Source organism: Thermobia domestica, chromosome 3 (genome assembly GCF_964235325.1).
Source record: "Thermobia domestica chromosome 3, izTheDome1.hap1.1, whole genome shotgun sequence".
Classification (NCBI taxonomy): Eukaryota; Metazoa; Arthropoda; class Insecta; order Zygentoma; family Lepismatidae; genus Thermobia; species Thermobia domestica.
Window position 1 is genome coordinate 326,266,474 of NC_137456.1, and position 22,445 is coordinate 326,288,918.

Genomic DNA, 22,445 nt, shown 5'->3' on the forward strand with positions numbered 1-22,445 from the left:
TACGTTTATGAACGAAAAACCCTGTTCCTAACTGGTGATTTTTATTTCCTTCCCCGTAAAAGAACGTAAAATTTCCGGAATTCGCAGATCCATTTCCTTCCCACCTAATTTCCTGAACTCCTACTACATCCATCCTGTATTTCTCTAACTCACTCGTTACGGATTTTAACGCGCCTGCCCTATAAATATTTCTAATATTCCATGTTCCAAATCCCATGCTCATTTTCTTTTGCTGAGGTCGTGCCAAGTTATCAGTCCTTGTCCGAGGCTTTTGTGAATATTTCTAACCAAGTGCTTTTTTTTACAGGATGAGCTTGTTAGCCCTACCCAAACCCCCAAGCTGGAGGACCACTCCTAGTCGTCTGTCCGCGACTGCTTATTCAGTATATTCGCAGCTAACCTCTATATCTAGAGGCCTTCTCTTCGATCCGCAACCTGAGGACGCGACATGCCGTGGTGACAGGAACCCACGTTACACGTAAAAGAAATATCGTATTAAAATGCACAAAATGCGGAGACAGATCAGAAACAATTGAACACATCGCAGGTTCCTGCCGCACAATGGCTCCTACAGACCATCTCAAAAAACAGAACTATATTGCAACAACCATTCACCAGTTTCACTTAAGATTGAAGTAATCACCGATACCAAGCCACCACACCACAAATTCAGTAATTGAAAACGATAAATACAAACTGTATTGGGATCGATTTGATTTCATTTGGAGTTTAACGTCCCGTTCAGCAGCGAGGCTATATGACAGAGACCTAATGATTGACGTGGAATGCGAACCACGTGAACTCCCGCCGAGAATCGAATCCAGTTGGGTCTCCCACGCCAAAGTTGCGTAACCTAACCGCTTAGCCACAAATGAGCTCTACTGGGATCGAGATATCAAAACGGATGTCACGGTGCCTGCAAACAGACCCGAAATGACTATTATCAATAAAATGGGCCAAAAAGTAACTCTCATATGTAGCTAGACATTGACTTACAACACACGTATAACATTTAGTACGAAAATTAACAAATACAAAATTTAGCAGACGAATTTTAAAAGGTACAGAAATGTCAGAAAGTTATAGTAAGACCAATCATTATCTTAGCTACAGCTATTGTTCCTAATACTGAGACCCAACTGTAACACATAAACGCAAAACATCTAACAAACATAAAAGAATCAGTAATGCTAGGCACCTGTCATTTTTTTTCATTGCTAGCTGAGGCTAGCTACCTTTGAGAGGGTTATACGCCCTCTTTTAGGGAAGTGATGTGAAGGGATTGAGGGTTGTGAGATCTCTGGTTGGTCTAAGTGCTTTATTCAAGTTCTGTCATAGCAGTAATGGACTTAAGGAACTTTGCGGTCCCTAACATTAGGTGGAGAAATAGACAAATACATATAGACAACATAAACATACATACATAGCAGTTATGAAAGATGAATTTGAACAGAGATCAACAATACAATAAATGAGGAACACTAGTTAGGTAACATATACAATAAGCATAATCAAGAGAATAGAAACTAGGTGATAATAACGTAGTAGTAGAGTAATATAATTAATGAGGATGAAGTATGAGATGAGGTGCAATCACAGGACAACATATAGGAACATATTAGTGGACGAATGCAGTTATCTTCTTGCCTAGGGGGACTCTAGGCTATGATGAGAGACATGATGAACCCAAGTTAGTAAGAGAAAATTACTGTGCATGAAATGATTGGAAAATGAGGGGTAAATGAACATGAGTGACGTAATCGTTCAGAAGCAAGAGTGAGGGATCATCGGGAGGAAGCGTGTAATGGTATAATGTAAATAGAAGAGATAATGACGTGTGAAGATACCGTGTGGGTGTGGGATGTAGAGCTATGTAGTGCATTGTGTCGAAAAGTAGTGGATGTTGGGTTTGAAATCGGCGTCGTATGTAGGAGAGTCGAAGGGATTCAATATGGTACTGCAAAGTAGGAAAAGTAATGCGTTGATACAAGTCTTGTGTGGGGCTAGGTAATTTTATGCGAAATGCAATGCGGAGGGCATGACGTTCGAGAATAAGAAGTTTGTTGTAGAATTTGTCTGATGCTGCAATCCAAGCTGTGAAACCATAGGTGAGACTAGGACAGAGAAAGACTTTATAGGTGTTTAAGACTGTGTGTGGTTTGAGACCCCATGTCGTTCCTACTAGACGTTTAAGTGAGTTGAGACGATTATGCGCTTTGGTCACAACTGTTTTAAGATGTTGCGTCCAGGTAAGGTGTGTGTCGAATGTGATGCCTATGTAGGTGACTGCCTTAGTAACCCGTAGTGGAACCTGGTCCACGTGGAGAGATAGGCAACGGCGATTGCGGCGAACCTTAGTTGTTTTCTTTGGTGGGATCAAGATGATACCCTGTGTTTTTGTAGCGTTGATGGTGAGTTTCCAGTTCCGGCACCAAAAGCTGAAATCTGTGATGGCTACTTGTGGGATATTATTTATGTGCTGGATGGATGTTCCTAGAGCGAGAAAGGCAGTATCATCTGCGTACTGGAAAGAATAGACTTGTTCTGGGAGACGTGGCATGTCAGCAACAAACAGAATGTATAACAGCGGGGAGAGGGCAGAACTCTGTGAAACTCTGGATAGTAAGAATATGGGATGAGATAGATGTTCATTGATGGCAACATAAGTAAGACGACCTGAGAGAAAGTTAAAGATTAGCCGGATTTATGTTGTAGGAAGCTGGAGCCTGATTAGTTTATGAATAAGTCCGAGATGCCACACTTTACCGAATGCTTTCTCGAGATCGAATAGGACGAGACATGATGGTTTCACTCTATTATAGTGGGTGAAGATAAGGCTTGTGAGTCGTAAGAATTGATCGTTTATAGAGAAAGAAGGATGGAAACCTGCTTGAGTGAAAGGAATGAGATTTCTTGTGTTGATGTAGATATGAAGGCGTTTGACGAGAATGCGTTCAAAGATTTTACTGAATGTGCTTGTGAGTTGGATCGGCCTGTAAGAAGAGATCTCATGAGGAGGCTTATGTGGTTTTGGAAACATAAGTGTTTTAGATGTTTTCCAAGACATAGGAAAGTAGCCTGTACGGAGTATAAAGGTGAAGAGATAGGCGATGAGGATGAGTAGTATAGGTGGACACTCCCTGATCTGACGATAGGTGATATTATCAAATCCTGGCGCTGTGTTTCGTTTACATTTGATGGTATCTGTGACCTCTTGAACAGTGATGGGTGCAGTGATATGTTGATCGATACTGAGTTCATGTATGGTATTGGATTGCAAGAATGGAGAAGTGTCGGCTTTGTCTGCAACATGGGATGTAATTCCAGGTGGTGGTGGCGTAAAAATGTTCTGCAGATGATTTGCAAAGGCATTTGCTTTCTCCGTATCTGTGTGAGCTGCGGAGTTTCCGATCAGAATGGGGTAGGGAGTTTTTGTGAACTTGCCGCATAAAGCGTTAAACTTTTTCCAAAATTTGGTAGGATGGCTGGTGGTAGACAGATTATTACAGGTTTTCACCCAACACCGAAGTTTATAGGCCCGGATGTAGTTGTCCACAGTTCTCTGCAATTGTTGATGATGATGTAAGGAATCAAGATTTCGGGTGCGAATGTAATCTCGATAAAGTCGGCGAGAACGTGTGATCATAGTCAGGTAATGTAGTGGAAGTCGAGGTTCATATGGAATATTTTTGGTGGTAGGAATGTAAAGAGTGCTAGCTTTCTGTATAGTAGAAGTGAGTGTATCGACAGTGCTGTAGAGGTCGTCTTCTGAAGTGGGCGATGAAAGGTGGAAGATTGTGTGTGGCGGTGGAGGAATGTGGCGGTGAAAGATTACCAGTTTCTCTCTGACCGGACTTCAGCACATCCGAAAATAATTTCAAAGCAAAATAATGTTGTTACTCAAGATACTGCTTAGACAATTGATCGGAGATCACATAGTCCAACTTGGTCTCAATTTTGAATACATCTTATTTCAAAACTACACAATAGAACTTGCTTTAGACAATGAAAGCACAGTTGCCAAATATAACTTTGATTCACAAACATGAACTTCGAGATTTTGTTAATGGGAGAAGTAGGAATTCCTTACACTCGAATGCTACGAAATTCTTAGCGTTTCTTTGTACACTCATGTCCAAAATTATTGTCGCATGTCAATAAATAAGTTGTTGTAGGAATATAATTTGATAACGAATTTGCCCGCTATTTCTTATAGTGTTAGTATGTGTATAATTGGCAAAGGCATGCATGTGGCAAATTTCATGTCAAAAGAGCAGTAAATAAAAATAATAAAACGAAAATAAAACTTTCTTCTCCATTTAGCAACATTTTGTTTTACTCATTCTAATTTTCGTATTTATAATTCTTTTCCTATGAAATTTACCACAAATATACATTTCCCGGTTATTCACATAGTATCAGTATTAAAGGTACCCTGCAAAATCATTATCAAATTATATTCTTACAAGAAGACAGTTATAGATATGCGACAATCATTTTGGACATGAGTGTACAACACAGAGGTTAGTTAATTCCTAAGTTATTGCCAAATTAATATGGAGGTTGTATGCACTTTGTTTGCGAGTCCTTTAAAATGTTCTGGAAATAACTTACATAGCTTTTGAAACAGTGTTTGTCTTAACTTGAACATTTGCGTGAAGTGGTTTATTATGAACAGGACAAAAATAACTGCGATAGATTAATTGCAAGTAATCTGGTTAGAAACACTGTTATTTCTATTTTAGTTCCAAAACCGGCCGCCCGCACTCGTTCGCTATTCAGGTAATATATATATATATATATATATATATATATATATATATATATATATATATATATATATATATATATATATATGAACACAGGACAGCTTCATGGCTATATAGGTAAGCATACAACCCTTGTTCGATTCCCGATGTTAGCTTCTGTGGTTCGGATTCCACGTTAAGCTCAGGTTCACACTTCATGTAGCATCTGTGCTCAGAGGGTTGCCCAAATCAATCAAATAATCGATCTTCACACGTGAGTATCAAGTATAAACGAAATTTCAAGTTTATTTACATATGTTGCTGGCGTACACATAATTTTATCAAGGGTTGTTCAGACAACCAAATTCATTGTGGTAATATTTTAAATAATAATACTAACAAAAGTACTTACACGTGTATTACAGGTACATGTCTTATCCATACCTCACTATTGTTACACAATCTATCTAATATAAATGTGTCTCTGCGTGTGTGTCTGTGTGCGGCCTGGGGAACAGACGCGTGGACTGAGAATCACCAATTTTTTTTTTCACGGGTACCTTGGCCCCAGACCAAGACGAAGCATTTTTTTTTTTTATTTCAAAGTAGTGAAGTCTCAGTGGGGAATGTTTACCAGGACATATAAAAGTAGTAGAAAATGAGCGATATTAGTGTTAAATTCATAGTTTTCACTGTCGCTGAGATCAATGGTGAAACTCCGATCGCATTCACTTCCAAACTCACCGTATTCGGCTCCGGGTCGGGGTTTAGCGAGACATGTAAAAATAATCTAAAATGACCGACAATAATGTCAAATCCATAGTTTTCGCGGTCGATGAGATCAATGGTGACACTTCCATTAGCGATGACTTTCAAATTCAGCTAAAATTGCATGCGGGCCGGAGGTCATGTGCGGGAGGGGGTAAAAGAGGCGCAAAAATAATTCAAAATGATCGATCTTAGTGTCAAATCCATAGTTTTCGCGGTTGCTGAGATGAATGGTGACACTTCCATTAGCGTTGACTTTCAAATTCACCTACCATTGTATGTGGGCCTGGGGTCACCTGCGGTGGGTACAAAGACATGTAAAAATAATCCAAAATGACCTATATTAGTGTCAAATCCATATTTTTCGCGGTTGCTCAGATCAATGGTGATATTCCCACAAGCGTTGACTTCCAAATACAGCCCCCATGCGAAGAATGGATATTTCTGCTTGTATCTAATAAAGTTAGATTTCGAAACCTTACCTACTAAGTTTAATCATTCTCTACCCTTTCAAATTACACTGAAAAAAACTACTTGTAGACACAGTTAGGACACTCTTTGAACACCTCCAGATGACATATATTCACCCCATTTAGATACTGTGTTGTCCAAGCATGTCCCAAAATGTATATACAAGGTGTGCAAAATTTATGTCATCACTTTGTTTTCGAACTGTTTGCCGAGAAGAAGTATTTTACATATGCCATACTAGATATTGTTTTAGAGAATGAATGCTTTTGTACACGCGAATCACACTTTATAAACACTATTTTATCAATTTTTCTTCAACATCTGTGCTAAAAGTGCTTAAAGGGCGTTTTATTACTTTTAGAGTGTAATAAATGATGGTATTTGGTCAAGGCAGATAGCTCGTTTAGAGTGAATACTTCTTTCTAATTAATTCTAAAAATTAGATTATTTTTTAGAAATATTGGCGAAACATTGGAAACATTTCACGAGCTGTACCGTGTCTTGTCTCGAATTCTAAAAAGCGTCTATCGTCTCGTTCTCGAGACGATACTTCGTACAATCACTAAAAACATAGTTTCTATCAAAAGAGGTCATTACTATGAGGGAAGGAAGAATAATCTCGGAAGGAAAGAAATCATTCCAGAGACTGCGGATATCTTCAATTCATTCGAGAAAGTTATTCACTCTATTCTAGGATTTCTTAAAACTGTTGGATATCTGTTTAAAGTAAAAATGTAACTTCAAAACAAAGCTCATTAGTTGTGTTATAGTAAATATTTCTTATATTACTTGATATTTGCTTTTCATCGAACAGAAAGAATTTAATCTCTTAATCTGTATTTGTCAAAAATCAAAATGTGGCAAAGTAGCATCGGATGTGTGCTTGTGGTATATTTTCTATGCCGTGAGCACACACTTTCATTTTTTTATACTCTACTAGATTCCGTTCTCCATTTTTGTGTATGAACTAGTTCTCAGAACTTTTGGGTGAACCGGCAAGCGCCAACCAACCCATTACCCGATTCATTCGGTTTTAGCTGATCGAATTCGAGCTCAGAACCGTTAACCCCTTTCGCCCGCATGACCATTTAGACTCATTTAACTCGCATGGCCCGTTTGGCTCGTTTGGCCCGTTAATACCGCTAGGCCTTCAATGTGGATTTAGGCTAAATTCATTAACTACCAATCAGATATTTACAATTCCAGAGATACTTAAAAAGAAGTCAAAATCCAATACCCCGGTACATCAATTATTTGTCAATTTTAGAAAGGTCTACGACTCGGTTCAAAGGGAAACATTGTGCACTTCGCATCAAAAAAATGCGACAGATAATACCGAGCAGTTAGCCCACCCAATATACACCTTCTTCTCCTATAATCGTGTCAGGTAAAGAGACCCCCTCTCCCTCCTGCTTTCTTCTCTCCCATAATAAAATTACCTAACAACATGAGCGCAATTCTAATTTCAAACTACACATTGTATTAGTTTCGATAAAATGAAATAAGGAAACCGAGACAAAATAAGTTTCATAAGTTGATTTAGGGAGAAACTGAAACACACGCAATGAAAAATTGAAACCAATGAATGTCTATTACAAAGAGATTCAAAAATGAGGCAGAGAGAGAGAGAGGAGAAGAAGAAAAAGAAAAGGGAGAACAGATAAAACTGTGGAATTGAAACGTAGTAAGAAAAGAACCTAATAAAATAGTTCCATTTCCAAAAATCCAATAGTAATATAGAAACAACGTTTGTTTTTACATATTTTTTTCAGAACTATTCGAATAAATAGAGGATGCTTCAAACATGCATTATGCTATTCATAATGGATAGCATACTCAATTTCCAGTAGAACTGTATATCTCTGAGACACATCTAGGATAATGTCAAAACTTTAACAAACATCCTTTGTTTACGCATGGTTTGATTACAAATTCAGTAGTGTTCATTCGACGTACTGATCCAAAATACATTCTAATATACTCAGTAGATATCGTTGGTCATATCTTCCATTTCAGACTACTAATGCAAACTGAAATAAAAAACGAAACGAAACTAAAAAGAAAGAAAGAAAGAAAGAGAAAATTGAAGAGTGCTATTTTACTGGTAAATTTTTATAAGAAATACCCTATATTAAAAGTGCAAACTGTATCGTAATGAAAAGTTACAAATGTCCGAAAAGAAAAGTTTATGTTCTCATAAATGTAGCATGTTTCAAATTTCAACGTGAATAAAACATAGTGAATTATAGGATGGGAACAAAGTTTGATTCGAACTGGTATAAATAAAATTTTGTTTCCAATAACCAAAGAGGTTATCATTTTCTAGTCTTTTCCGAAGATGTATCTGTTCCGAACATGCAGCATTGATTTCATCTCGTCCGGATATAACGTAATTTGCACAGATAGAATGAACACGCTGAGCTCAAACGGATCATCGTCTCAGTCGGATGATGTTGGTTAGGTTATAGACCACCACAGGGTCGAGGATTCAAATCCGTAGTGACCCGGTAATTCGACTGAGACTCGGTAACCCAGAAGATAAAAAGGAGATTTACTTATTCCCTTGCGTTTAAACAGTATTTCTGTCAGAGATGACCAGGACTGGAGATGTTATCCCAAGAGCACGAAAAACCCAACGCCGAAGTTCCCAGTTAATTAGATTTTCCAGACCAGGTGTATCGCGCTCTTCTTCCGTTTTTACTTTGGAACATGAAGTGTGTGTGTGGGTGAGAGAGAGAGAGAGAAGGGGGGAGAAGTGAAAGATGTAAAGACAGGGAAGGGAAACGTCAAGAAAGAGAGGGGGACGAATATAAATATGAAACATACTTATCATTGCAATGTATGATGTAGAACGCACACGCTGTTTACTCGAATTATCGTCAGTGATGCTTTATAAGTTTTCCATCACAAGATGAATCTGTTTGCAGTCATTATTTTATGCGAAAAAAATCATACTACCTAATGGGGAATCGAACCAAGGTTTTCATTTGGAAGTCTAGCACGCTACTACTACACCACCGATTGATGTAGCCAAACCTTGTTTAACAATTGGTGTAGTGTTTCTTACGAAAAGTATTTACTGCAGATCAATTATGTCTTTGGAATGTCCTGGTAATTCCCTTGCCCTTTCCCAACTGACATTCGTAAATCATCTCTATCAGGATACAGGTTTTCTCTTCCACATTCTTACATATTTTTGTCCAGTATGATAAGTCGATTCTTCACAATCACTTTGTAAAAAAATAACTTTGGCGTGAACAAGATTTGAACCTATGTTAGAAAGCTATATAATTCATAAAACCATTACGTTACCCCTACACTATTTTTTTATTTTCATTTGATTACATTACAGGAACTTATAACATCTCAGTTCATATATTCATTATACAAGATTCGTAAGTAGTGAGCAAAATATTTGTTTTCGCACTGTACAGAAATCTTTTACAAGCATTTTTCAGAAAAATAATGTAATCAAATATATTGCCACAAGGATACGTATCCATGATATAGTAAAGTGATATACACGCCATCATTTCAGGATAGCTTTCGAAAAAAAAACTTTAATGTAAGGACAGGTGTATGTGTGTGTGTGTGTTATTTTTTTTGGATGTTGAATTGCTTTCTTTTTTTAATAGCCCATTGACTTACATGAGGAAGTATTTTTCTTTTAAATATACGAGATTTTAATCATTCAATTTTACTAATTTCTTCTTCTGGCCTATTTAAGAGTTCATTGCTTTAAAAACATGCTATGTAATATTGTTTTAGTTTTTATTTATACCGGTATATATTAAAATTACATAATACAGTAGTTAAATTTCGCATAGAATACATTTAAAGATCTCAAGAAGTAGTCAGTAAAATTATCAGGCTAAAACTCTTTTATTTCAAAAAATTAAAACAATATTTCCTCATATAAATTAATGGGCTGAATAACCATTATGGTGCAAGTTATCAACATTCTTAAGAGCTACTCTTGTTTATTGGGATTTAAAGAAGCTACAATTAAATAATACATAATTATTTCGCTCGACTTTTCTATGAACACATAGCTTCATTAGTTGCTATTAGTAAATAAATTTCCTACTTCGCAAGGTCAAGTAGTTTCCTTACTCTATGATTTCACCAAAAAAAAAGCTTGGGTCATGGAAGTTGTTACTAAAACCACAAAAACGAATACCTTTCGCAAACAAATGCCATCTTCTCATAATAACCACGAAAAAGTCGGTTCTCTATCGAAAGGTGTTTGAAGTCCTCTGGACAATAAAATGACAGTTCAGACCTCAAGAATGTGATTTTTCTTTTTGTAAAGTTGTTTCATTCTTCCTTTACAATTCTGCACATGGAATGAGTTTCCTATTTTTTGACTCTAAAGCAAATGAGTGCACGTGAGTTTGAAGTGAGCGTGGGCTCGCACTCAATTTAACTGGCGATCGCTCGGGCTCACGTTCACTTCTCTCAACTGAGCTTGCACTCACTCGGGCTTGCGCTCACTTTCCTCAACTGGGCTCGCGCTCACTTGAGCTCGCGATCATTTCTCCCAACTGGGCTCGCGCTCACTCGGGCTTGCGCTCGCACTCACTAATCCTATCTGGGCTCGCGCTCACCTGTATCAACTGGGCTAGCGATCACTTCTCTGAACTGGGCTCATGATCACTCGAGCTCGCGATCACTTCTGTTAACTGGGCTCGCGCTCACTCGGGCTCGCACTCACTTCTCTCGATTGGGTTCGCGGTCACTGGGGCTCGCGCTCACTAATCTCAAGTGGGCTCGCGCTCACTTATTTCATTGGGGCTTGGGCTCACTCAGGCTCGCGCTCAATTATTGAGCCCAAGCCCGGTTGAGCGTGAGTGCCGAGCTCACGAGCGTCGTCCTCGCGAGTTTGGACACCTATGTACAGTACTACTGTTGAAGATACCCTGGAAATTGAACATTAAGCAAGGTAATGTATGGGAAATAACCATGTTAATATGTGAACTTTGTTCGGTGACAAACTAAACTTTAGTTGCCTATCGTAGCAAGCAGATCGCTCCAAAGTGCAACGATGCGACACCAAGAAGTTGCTGGATGTACAAACTTTTTAGTATATAGTTTACCGTACTTAGTACAGCATTACATAAATTGTGTTGCATCAACTGGAATTTTTCATGTTACAGAAATAAAAGTATATTGTCACTCATGTGTGCCCGAAGGAGGGGCAGGGGGTCGCTTCCCTAGCTAATGAAAATATATTAAATTTCTTAATGCAAATAAAAAAATACCAAATGTAATATGATATATAGTAACCAAGAAGATGAGTCCCCTAGAAAATTTTCATTGGGCGACTATGTTGTCACTACTTTTACTGGATAAATGAATTGTCATATTTGAAAAATATTTCTGTAAATGTTGTTTTTATCTTTAATTTTGTTCTGAGTACCTATAATCTGTTCTGGTGTCTTGTTAATACAGCGTATAATACATATGCAAAAGTTCGATACTCTGAAAATTTGGTGACTCTTTTTTAAGCATTGATGCCACTGTTACATAATTATGCAAACACGTATTTATTAATTTGGGATAGCGGATACTGGATACTGTAGGCAGTGTTGTGAGAAGTCATATGGTTTTACACTTGTTTTGTCGTACTTCTGGTCATTCTCAGCTATGTTGTCAGGTGCCTGCTTGGTTATCTGAAACCGTAATAATGCGACTAATCTAATGAATCGCTTATTACAAAATTTGAGGTCTATTAGTCTACTGGTACTCATTGCGAAAATACATGCAATAAAGCTAGTCTTAACACTGCAACAGAATATCAATTTATGAATATCTTAAAAGAACATGGATGTTTGTTCCAACTACATCTTCAAAGCATGCGAAAACTCAGCTTCTGTTCTATTCAATACATGACAAAATTGATAATTCTGAGAAGAAAAGCAATGTTATGCAAGATGATATCAGAACAAGGGTTCGATATTACAAACTAAGAATTAATTTCAACTTTTATTATTATGGATATTATGCACGTCGTAGGTGCAACGCTACTTTTGTTTTCTTTAGTTACGTAGTGTTTAACACCAGTGGACCAGTGTGCACACTAGTTGCATCCATCCAGCAAAAATTATTGCTAGCGAGTATGTGTAGTGATACAGTTTCCAGCAATTCGATGACAATTGGGTAAATATATATTGCCCAGCAAGAATTCTTACTAAATCTAGCAAGAGCGCATGCAGGACGTCTAGATAGGAAATCGGTGTGATAATTACCGTAAATCTGCCTTTATTTAACCTGTGCTTTTATTTTTAAAAAAAACGAAATCTAAATATTACGGTAATTTACCATAAAATATACGTTACCAAATTTGTTTCTAATCACGGTCAATATTATTTTGCTTCTAAATATACGGTCTGCCGTTTCTATGAAAAAACAGTGGTCCGTAAAATTTAGGGTAATCGGTTGGCAGCGAGAGTTGACGTTAATCGGTCAGTAAATTTAAGGCGAATTTTTTTACAGGGTAGAGCTTAATGGTATTCGCCAGGTTATGGCGTATGCTGATGAGAGGGGATGAAAGGAGAGAACAATAGAAAGAAATGTAGAGGTCTTCTTAAACACTTGCACGGACATGAGTTTAGAAGTGAATGCAAAGAAAACTAAATACATTGAAATTCGCCTGGGGTCGTAATATTTTGAATTATGGTTACGTCAAATTATCAAATAATACTTTCGACAAGGTGGATACTTTCAAATATCTAGAATCGATGTTAACAGACCAAACCATATCCTTGAAGAAATTACATGTCGAATGAATTCGTGTTATTATTGAGTTCAAAATATTTCGTATTCGCAAATTAGAAGCTGAAAATCTATAAAACAATAATTATGTCTGTTATGCCGTATGTTTAGGAAACATGGTCGCTTACTCTGGGGGAAGAACACGGACTGAACGTATTTGAGATAAAATCCTGAGACGAATATTCGGACTCAAAAGAGATGGGGAAAACTTCATATCGAGGAACTGCATAATTTATACCGTTTACCAAACACTGGTAGGGTCATCGAGTCTAGGGGACTCAAGCGCCCCATGCAAAAAATCAACTTAATGAGAAAATAAAATGAATAAAATTTCTTGAAACATTTTCATTATTTTTCTGGTATAATACACAAAACAATTCCTGTACTTTGTGAATGTCTCTTGGTAGTAACTTTTAAAGACGAATTTAAGGTTTGCTAACCTGAAGATACAATTATATTGTCGGATCGCCACGGCTATGTTCTGTAATCAAACATCAAATTAAACAGTACTCCGTAGTTAGTGTTTCGGATCTTAAGTTGTTTATCTCTGTTGGTGTTAGTGTATGTAATAACCCATTTGTAACATTGAAATTTCAGATTAAAAGGTTGTTGACAATTGTTTTAAAATTTGTACACAAAGTTATACTCTATTCAGGGAGTTGAAAACAAGCATTCATTAATTTTTAGATGTATAATTTCTTTGAACATCCATTTTGTAAAGACGTTTAAGTCTACTATTTTGCAAGTCCCAAAGGTTTGCGGTAAACGCAGTAGCTCAGTTATGTTTGAAGCATTGGCGGATTAAACCAAAAGTCTTAGGGGGGGGGTTAAAAAAAAGAAAGGTAAAACGGATTCAGGAAAAGAGGGTGAAATATATAATTGCTACGGAATTTTCACCACAATGCCCCCTCCCCGAAAAAGATATTCCGCCTTATGCAGAGTCATTTTGACGTTATGATTAGCGTCGTACTAAAAGCCTTACTACTGCAGGGAACATATGTTAGTCGAACTCTTTAGTATGGCACTAATCACGTGTCAGAACGATATAAGGCCCATTCTGTCTACAGGCCTGGTCGTGGCTATGCTTTACTAAATATTTCGCTAGAAAAAATATCAGGTTAAACATATTTTAGAACGCTCATAATGTTTCTGTATTTTAGTAAAATGAATTCAACAAAAGGACAAAAGAACTTACAAGTTACAACGCAAAACACGCTTTTCGGCGAATACCACACAAAGCGTATTTGTCAATATAATATTGTCGCGATCTACGACAATGTCCCTATGACATTTAAAAGTGCTGGTCCATTCAGCCGCTTTTCGCCAGAACGAGATCCCAACCACGTTTTCAGTCGGTGCAATGTGGATTAAGATCGTTCTGCACTGGCCACGCTCGAATGCAGGGTTACAAGTTGAGTTGATGTTGAGTTAAACGTCCCTTTCAGCAGCGAGGCTATATGAGACCTACTGATTAACGTGGAATCCGTACCACAGGATTACAAGTATGCGCAGCAGTTTTCGAATAGTCACGTGAAGATCTTCGTCGCTGGTGGTCAAGGCCTCCAACGCAGTCCGTGATAGAGTTCCACATTTTTCTTTAATTCTCTTCTATTTAGAAGTGCAGATTGCAAATTCAGAACTAAAGAGGAAAAACAGCATTTTTTCTCTAGTTCCGATAGTTTTGTAAATTCTTTCTGCTAGAACGCGGAAGTTGTTGCTCAGAGTTTAGTCAGTTGCGCGTGTTGGCAATAGAATGTTGAGTCCGTATACATTTAAAACTTCCTGCGCAAGACGAGTTTTGAGGTCTTCTACAACCGACTCTATCAACGGAATGTAGACAGTTCTTCAGTAGTAAGATGCCGTGTCATCTGCCCTGAAGTTCGTACGATGTGTTGTCTTTGGGTGAGATGAGGAGTTTGAATCTGCACGTCGACACTGTTAACCATTCTGGATATTGCTTCGAAAGTTGCTTTGAATTCTTTGCTGTTTGAATGCTTCTTGTTTAATGCTGCGATAGTGTCCTGAATGGCATCTGACGTTACGTTCATGTCTAAATTTGTCTTCTGCAAAAGTCGATTGAGGGGAGGGTTATCTTAAGAACACCCTGAAGACAAGTAACAGTTACGATAAACTCGTTGTCGTGCATGGCAGAAGAAAGTGCCCATGCTTTGGCTGCTGTATCTAACTCGGATCACTTGGAACACACCGTAGAACCTCACTTATTTATTGAAATTGCACGTGAAATTGTAACACCGCGTCGTTCCATTCAACCCATCTCGTTTCACACAATGTCTTCAACTGGCCACTAACCATAAGCTTAAGGACAGTGTTACGTTTTGACGATGCGGTGAAAACGTAATGATCTCTTTCGTTGTTCCCAGACAGTTCCTCATGCACTGTACTGACGACGACCTGAAGATGGACAAGTTGAGGCTGTGACTGCAATATGAAAAGTGCAGCGAGTTTGAAGCCTCCTTCTGGATCTCCTGCACTTCCCGGCGACTTTGAGAAGTCGTGACGGCGCAACCATCTTTACCAATACCAACGTAGTTTTTCGGGTCGAGTGAGAAGTCTCGTAGCAAAGATAGAACAACTTCTCCAATTTTCCCTCCAGTCAGTGAGAATTCGGGCGGTTTTGCGTCTTCGAATTCCGAGCTCGAACCAATGTCCTCACCTTTCAGCTCTGCTGATCGAGGATCAATGAAACTGAAGCAGTCTTCTCTTATTTCACCCTTGTGTTCGTACCTTAGAATCAAAGACAACTGAGATGTGTGCGAAACGACCGTAGTCTCATCAAACATAATAGAATAAAACTGATCCTCTCGCACTCGATTGACAATTTTACAGACGTGATTTCTCATCCCCAACCCTCAATGAAGGCATTTTCTGTGATTTTATTGGCATAAATGGTCCTTTTCGATGCTTTCTTCCAGTGATTCTTTAAGAGATCGTCACTACAAGCCATTCTAAATTTGAGCAATTCTCGAAAATTGCCCTCGTTGAACTTAGTTTCTGCACTGTCACCATCTGAGGTCCAATTATCCGCACACGCACCGTCCTTGTGCAAGGGCGCCGATCCTGGGGGGCCGGGCCCCCCAAATCTCATGTGGGCTTCCCTATTGTATCTATGAATATACAATATTTGACATAATTTGAATGCAATTTGTCTTAAAATCCTCATATAAGAACTTATATACATTCTGCATCTGAATGGTCCCCCAAATGTACGGAGAAATCGGCGCCCTTGTCCGTGTGGCCTTGAAAAGCAATGCCTTGCCTTCCAAGGAATATCACATTTCCCAACATTAATTTCAGTTTGTCGCAATTTTGGATGACTTGTCTTCTTGACGAGTTGATTTGATTCTCGACTGATTTCACTGGTTCCCAGTAATTTTTCAGAAACGCTTTTCCGACCTCAAGAGCGTTAATGTGATATTGTGCCTTGTTGTGAGTTTCTAAAATACCGTAGAAAGTAGCGAATTTCTTCAAAGGTTTAATCTCAAGAGTTTGGAGAGGCACGTTTCTTCGATAGCCCCCCTCCAAAAAAAAACCGTTGCAAAAAGTGAACAATATTTACAAAAAAGTTTCCTCTCCTTATGGGAAAGAACCAGCCATGGATAGTTTTCCAGATGTTCTGGCCTCAAGTAACATCGTTCTTCTTCCTGAGATTTATCTGATATTATTACTCGAATTATCGTTAGCGTAAACGCGGCATGCTAAACGCAGATTATTTTTAAATAGAATTTAAAGAATTAACCCTCTTTTGAAATATTGCAAGAATGATCCCAAACTTTCGTTCGTGTGGCGGTAAGCTACGAGCTGCAGTGTGTGTAATTTTAATATTTTAGAGGGCTCTTGGGGGGGGGGGGGATCGCCCCCTCGCCCCCTCCTTTAATCCGCCCCTGGTTTGAAGGTATTGATTTCAAACAAAGAGCATTTGAAAGAAAATTATATGTACTCAAATATATTTAAAGATATTGATTTTAAACAGAAAACGTTTGAAAGAAAATTATATGTACAACATTGAATGTTCAGTGCACATTTAAGCCTACACTATTGCAGATCCTTTAAAAATGTTGAAAACTTGACAAAACGCAAAATTGTTATTTTTTAAATTAAAGTTTTAAAGAAACTCGTCATTATTTTTCTTCTTTGTTCCAGATATAGACTTCGTAATATATTACTTTAAACATTTTATACCTAAAAGCATCTTTTTTTTTTTTTTTTTGTATGTATCTTCAGACACTGGGATTTTGAGAATCGGCTATGATCAACCTGAAATATCTCAAAAGTGACAGACTTGAAGAATCTCAAAGTTTTGCAAATTAATTGTGATTTGCATAGTATTAATTAATTAAAATTTGATTACTGATATTTAACTAGTTTTTTTTTTTTTAGTTGTGGTCTATTTTTAATGTGATGAAATCACAAAAAGTGGTGCGCAGTGCAAATTTGATAAAAGCTAGGTTGTAAATTATAATGACACATTAGTAAGACTATAGTAAAATGTTTACATATACAGTTTTCACTTTAAGCAAAAACACAAGCAACTGTTAATTCTTCTCTTTTCATCTTCTTAAAATGTTATTACTGAAAAAGTTCACTGATTTCTGTGCTTAGTTTTTCGCTAAATTGAAACTTCGATCTGAAGCAGATATACTATGTACTTTATTCGTGATAGTTTCTTTAAGACCTTAGTAATTGACACCAACACTTTGTCATCTTGGAAGAAGTTCTGAGGTCACGCAGAAGAAAAAAAAAGTGAATAAAAGTCGTTGTTTTCCTCAATTGAGGAGTTTGATTCAATAAGGGCGTAAGTCTGAAACATGGAGAAAACGATGTTGAAAATTTAAGTAGTGTTTTTTCTTACATAAAACAATGTAATATGCAGCATTTTATTCCGATATTGAATTGAAATTTTACCAGGATTCTAAACAGGCATGGCAAAAGACACAAATGCGTTTCATGCAAAAAGGGCTTAAACTCGCTTACGCCCTTATTAAATCAAACTCGTCAATTGTTTCTTTAACTTTTCCGATCCACTAGTTTTGTCATAAATACAAGCCTATAGTATCTTGTATTTTTATTGTTAACATTCTTTGTTCTGAAACGGCAGTAGTGCTGCAATAAGTAAACTCTTTTAAACCTAACTGTAAATAAAATTTGATTTTTGTTTGAATATACACATCTAGAAATAATCGGTAAAATATCAAAATTTTTAATATGGCAACAGTGCGTCATCAAAATACTAATACTATGCACGTGAGTCCATGGCTTGCTGGCAGAATATTGCAGTCAACGGAAGAAGTCTTGGCTTCAATACAAAGGCAGCCGGCTGGTTACCATCTAACCGCGCCGAATATATATTTTTAAAAAGTTTTATTTTATTATTTGTTTATTTTGTATTTTCCTTAAAGAGTGTGCAAAATAGGATCTTCTATTAATAAAATGGTACCGATTACTTATGAATTTTATATGCTCAAAAACTATAAGACAAGACAGTGTTTATTTTTAATAATTATTTTCTGCATAGGAAGATTAACAATTAGTTTGTCCCAGTAAAACATTATTACAATGAAAAGACATATACACAATTGAACTGAACTATATATATGTTTTTATACCTAAAATATATAGTTTAGTTGTAGAGTGAATCATCAGTTTAATTATACTTTAGTTACTAATAAACCGAATTTCGAAAAAAAACTCTCAGTGATCAACTTTTGACTATTGTTACTAAGCAAATAATGATTTTTTGTAAAAAAAATTTCAAATTTTTAAAGTCTGTCCTTTTTGAGACACTTGTTCAAATTGGACATAACCGATTTTCGAAAAATGTTTGAACACAAAAAAACTCGTTTATCAAATTATTTTAAGAAGTAGTACACAACGAAGCTTATACCCAGAAAAAATAACGGCTAGTATATAATTTTGTTTAAAATTTCTAATTTCAAAAATAACAATCTACATTCTTCAAACTTTTACTTTCAATTTTTAAAGGTAGTAGGCCTGCACATACATTTTTTCTTTCAAATTAATATCTTGAAAAATAACTAAGCTGGAGCAAATACCGCAAACCTTTGTAATGTGCAAAATAGACTTACGCGCCTATACAAAAAGCTGCTCAGTGACTTCAATTATGCTAGCACGGGAAGAGAGTTATCTTATGACAGCGTATGAAGGTTGATTTGGGTTGGAAACTCTTCTACGTAACAACAAGTGAACTGGCCCGCCGACCAACCGGGCAAACAGGTGCTCTCCTCTCCCTTTCATGATCACCCCGCTGGCCAAATATTTATATCTAGATATAATAACGAAAATAAAAGAAATAAATTTCCTTGAAATATCTTCATTGTCTTTCTCCTATAATACACAAAATAATTTATGTCCCTTGTGGTAATAACTTTTTAAAGCAAGTACCGTATGTAAGGTAAAGTAATCTGAAGTTAATAACTAGATTGCGTGACTACCACAGCCGTCTTATGTTTTCAAATATCAAACAAGAGCAGCACTTTTTTTTTCTTTACTTTAATGTCATTGTTTATCCTCCAAGGTGAAGGGAAATAGCCATTATGATAATTAACAAAATAGTAGAATGAAGAAAACGGAAACTGAGGAATCACGAAAGAAACCATACATATGTTTGTCTACTACATAATATCATGGGAGCGAGTTGGAATTGAATCAGGTACTCCGCGCAGCAGAAAGGGCGCTCTATCAGTGAATAAATTTGACCTAAAACAGCACATTTGTTTGAAGTTTCTCTTTATATTAAAATTTTTTATAGGTAAAATCCTGTGTTTATAGGCATAATATGAGTTGTTTGTAGCAACATACGACCATCTATAAATGATCTCTCTCCGACCAGCTGCTATAATGCCCTCCTAATATCTATACGACTTTACATCACACCCACTCACATGTCAGTGACGACGCCAGCTTTAATTTCTTGGGGGTGGGCAAGGGGAGGGATAAAGGCATTTTGCAGGGGGCAGCTATTATTTTTCTATACCCAAAATAATAACTAACTGGTTCATATTAGGTTTGCTTTCTTGAATAATTCAACATATTGGCTTCATCAGACATTGTCTGATCAGTGAACAGTATCTGATGAAGCCAATACGTTCAGTTAGAATAAACGTTGCTCTGTTCAATGATTCGTATTTCTAGTTTACGAAAATAATAGTTTTATAATACTTAACCTTCATTACAATACAACATGTTTGGGACAGACCCGTACCTACGGGAAGGTATAGCCCCCGCCCAGGCACGTAGCCAGGATTTCGCAATAGGGGGGGTCCGTGACGAAATACTGTAGGTATCACGCCAGGGCCCCATCATTCTAAACTATTTTACTGGCAACATATATTCGTTCGTTTAGCCAGCATTTCGTAATTGGGCGGTGGGGAGTGACATGAAATACTGTGGTTACTCACCAGCGGATCGATCAATCTATACTATTTTACTGGCAACATACCCATATTGGTTTGTGAGGACAATAAAATGAGGATATGTTAGTAAGTATAGCAACGAGATCTCTTTCGGCAGTAAAGACATTCTATAAATTGGATTACTGTTACCCCAAAATTCAAAATGTCTCAAATTATTGGTGATTCTGGGCGTTTCTTAAGTTCTACCTGAGACTCTATCTTATCGAACCGGTTTATATAGACCTATCGTCATTTGTAGTCCATAGGATTAGCATGGAGATAGATGGAATTCGGAATGCTTCGTTACAATAATATCCATTTTCAACTTAGCCCCTTCCCCCCGTTTCCTCCACACAAAACCCCTCATAAGAAAGAGTAACCAAACGCTTGCTGTAGCTTTATATTTTTGACGCTGATTCATCTTTTTCTCGTTTCTTTTTGTTTCATCCTTCCTTATAATTTTTCATTTCTGGATCCAAAGGGGGGGATCCGGACCCCCTGGACCTACCCCTTGGCTACGTGCCTGCCGCGCCCCCTCCCGCCGCAAAATTTAGTCGTGCTTCTCAAATGAAAGATTAACCCAAATTGCTTGATTTATTTTATATCATCATTATTAGTTTAGAAATATTGTTCATCGATTCCTGCTAATTTTTCTCATTTCTAGGCTCAGACAGGGCAAAGCTTAAAGTACAGGGGAAGTAAGAGAGCACAAAAGGACCAAAACTTAAATTAGGATTTTCAACCTAATCTCAACATTATTTTCTGATATTTACACTAGGCGTAATTTAACTGACACAAGGTTTTAGAATAAATTCTATGATGTATTACATCAGAACAATATATATTCTGAACTAAATTATAAATTTTGCTTAGTTGTCCTTTCCCATCTTACTAGATTGCACTTAACATAGGTCTATAAAACATTTTTGGTGAAAGCGATCATACACAAAATACTGCTTAAACTCTTAAAACCATACTAGGATTCATGCTTAGTTAATGATATTTTTTTCTTTCGTTTTTAAACTCATGCTTCACATTTATTCTTAGAAAAAGGTGACGTCATTAACATATTATAAATAGCTCCTGTTAAATAATATTATTGGAGAATCTTAGATGGCTGAAACAATTTAAACTTTGGATTCAAAAGTGCATTATAAAACCTTTTAAAAAATCTCATTTTCGAATCAAGAAATATTACTCACAATAGGCTATGAATCAATGTACAAAACTCTTAATTTGGAACAAACTAACGTTATGTGAAAAATAATTATTTCAAATTCTGAAGGTATATTGCTCATCTAAAGTGCGAATGCCATTACGAGAAAAAAATTATCGTGAGTTTAAAGTGGTAGTGTTTCTTATAGACATATTTTCAAGATAGTATGGATAAGTTTGTTATTCACTGACCGAGAGAATCAAATGCTGAAATCAACAGTCACAGTGAAATACCTGGCGTTGAAGATTCAGTAGAAAATATTTAGAACAAGTTATAAAGTGCAAGCTTCAACCTCGAACTGCACTGTATACAGGGTCGTAAATAAGGGCCTCGCAAACCCCGCATTTCGGAGGGCCAAGCCATCAGCGAGGCCCAAATCGTGAAGTGGGATGTAGAGAAGGGGCCCCACTCCACGCTCTCGGCAAGCCTTTAGTTACGCCACTGACTGCATATGCAACGGATTTTGGGGACGAAAGACCACCTCAGCCCAATTTACGTGAGTACGTCGAAACAAAATTCGGTAAAAAAAAAAAAATGTAGTTTCCAAAGTCAATGGCATCACATACTTGGTTAGAATATTCCGTCTCAAGGGACCAAGCATTTTGCTATCCTTGTGAGGAAGATTTCAAGGTATACTCTACGAGATCATACTTTTACTGTTACAAGATTATGCAATTGGAAATCAGCATTGGAGCGGGGGAAATGATTCAATAAGCATGCACTCCTAAAAGCCATATAGAAGTAATTCGAATTTGGGAAGAACTTAAATTTTAAGACATTGCAGGAGAAAATATGTTAATATAATTCTAGGTCCGGAACAGATAGCAAGGTACAGTACCATGTTAAGTGTGTAGTTGAGGTAATGCAATTTCTCGCAGTAAATGAGCTACCTATTATGTATAACTCCCCAAGAATTAAATTATTATGAATTAATTGCTACTGGTATTTTTATAGCACTGTTAAGTACACAATGGAAAAAAGATTCGAAACTGCGAGTCCATAGTTATACAAAATTCTCAGAAAGCTTAATATACGTCA

At 37.1% G+C, this 22,445-nt stretch overlaps 1 protein-coding gene across 1 annotated transcript in view; it reads right to left on the reverse strand.

The window, feature by feature from the left end:
- LOC145681917 (uncharacterized) overlaps window positions 1-22,445 on the reverse strand; it is a 141,136-nt gene that overhangs the window by 113,385 nt on the left and 5,306 nt on the right. The window lies entirely within an intron of this gene.